Source organism: Macrotis lagotis, chromosome 1 (genome assembly GCF_037893015.1).
Source record: "Macrotis lagotis isolate mMagLag1 chromosome 1, bilby.v1.9.chrom.fasta, whole genome shotgun sequence".
NCBI classification, from domain to species: Eukaryota; Metazoa; Chordata; class Mammalia; order Peramelemorphia; family Peramelidae; genus Macrotis; species Macrotis lagotis.
In genome coordinates, this window is record NC_133658.1 from 240,005,783 (window position 1) to 240,007,402 (window position 1,620).

Consider the following 1,620-nt stretch of genomic DNA (forward strand, 5'->3'; position numbering starts at 1 on the left):
CCAGATTATATGTCATCATATGGTTTCTTCCAATTGCTCAATGAAATTTAGCTTTCTAGATTTCCCTTGTCTCTGTGTTTCTATTACAAGTTCCTATTCAGCTATTTTTTCTTTTCTTTTTAATCAGAAATACTTGAAATTTCTTTATTCCATTAAAAGACTTTTCTCCCCAATAGGTTTATACTTGAGTTTGCAGGTTGCAAGTTCTTGTTAGTTGTAAATCTGTACACATATTTTGCATCATGATATTCCAATATTTTCTTTTAACTTTTAGTAAAAGTTTAGAAGTAGTAGATGAGTGAATCTGACTGTGGTACCTTGATATTTGAACTGCTTCTTTTTAAGTGCTTAGAGTATTGTTTGCTTGATGTGGATTGTGACTGTGAATCTCTGAGATTTTAATTTTTTTTCCCCTGGATCAGTAGCTGGCATTGTTTATGATCATCTTCAAAGTTCCAACTTTCGTTCTTGAATAATCAAAATATTATTGGCAAATGCTTTTACTTGGGTTAGTTTTCACTGGTTTAAGAATTTCACCTCCTGCAACACAATACAAATGCCCAGGCAATCCCTCTTAATTATGACCAATAGAATGAATGACAGAATGTTAAAGCTAGAAGAGATCAGTACTGATAGCAATACTGAAACATAAAAGAGATGAAGTTATTTGCTCCAGATCAGGAGGTGAGTCTGGGGTGCTCACTTCAGCAGCACACATACTAAAATTGGAATGATACAGAGATTAGCATGGCCCCTGCGCAAGGATGACATGCAAATTCATGAAGCGATAACTGTCTGGGGAGTAGAATCCTAGATCTCTTTTTTTCTTTACATCAGGCCATTTTTAAAAATAACTTGGCAGCATCTGAATACAAGATGAAAATGTTGGATGAAATAATGAAAAGATTCATGTATTTTGAATCAGAAGACCTGGGATCAAATACTAGTTGTCCCACACTAAAGGAGTGGCAATCTCTCTCCTCTCCCCCTCAGCCACTTCCCCTGTTGCCTTATTTTTGAAAAAAAATGTGTAGTATTATTTCATTTTCTACTACTTTTGATTCCAAACCTTATGAGAACATTAATTCTTGTGAAATTTAACTTTGATTCTACATTCTGGCATGTCAAGATTTTTTTGATTCTATCAACCAACATATTAGCTATCTCTCTCTCTGGTTTATTTCATATAAAAATCTGATAAAACATGCCAGTTCTGGGCTTCCATGCTTAGAATGGACTCTCCTCCCTACTAGATTCTAATTTCGCTCAAGGTTCAGCTCTCCTCCTGGGGAAGCTTTATCTCTCCTAAGTTCCAGTACTGCATTACCAATTGTTGAATGCACAGAATCGGTTGGCAATCAAGAAAAATCTCAAACCAAAGAAACTCAAAACAAAACTCATTATTTTTCCCTCTAAACTCATCTCTCTTCTGAATTTCCCTATTTCCCTAATCTAGCTATCCAAATTATAAGCTTTGGGGGCATCCTTGACTCCTGATTTTCACTCAGCTCTACATATCCAATCAGTTGCCAAGTCTTGTCATTTCTTTCTCAACATCTTACTGTCACATCTCTTCTGTCCGAGGTGGTACAGTGGATAGAGAGCACTGGCCTTGGAGTC

The 1,620-nt window shown here is 36.0% G+C and overlaps 1 non-coding gene across 1 annotated transcript; it reads left to right on the top strand.

The window, feature by feature from the left end:
* The first annotated feature begins 695 nt into the window (after nucleotides 1-695).
* On the top strand, nucleotides 696-799 carry LOC141510477 (U6 spliceosomal RNA). The gene has a single exon (XR_012474961.1). It is a non-coding gene; the product is annotated as a U6 spliceosomal RNA (small nuclear RNA).
* The last annotated feature ends 821 nt before the right edge of the window (nucleotides 800-1,620 follow it).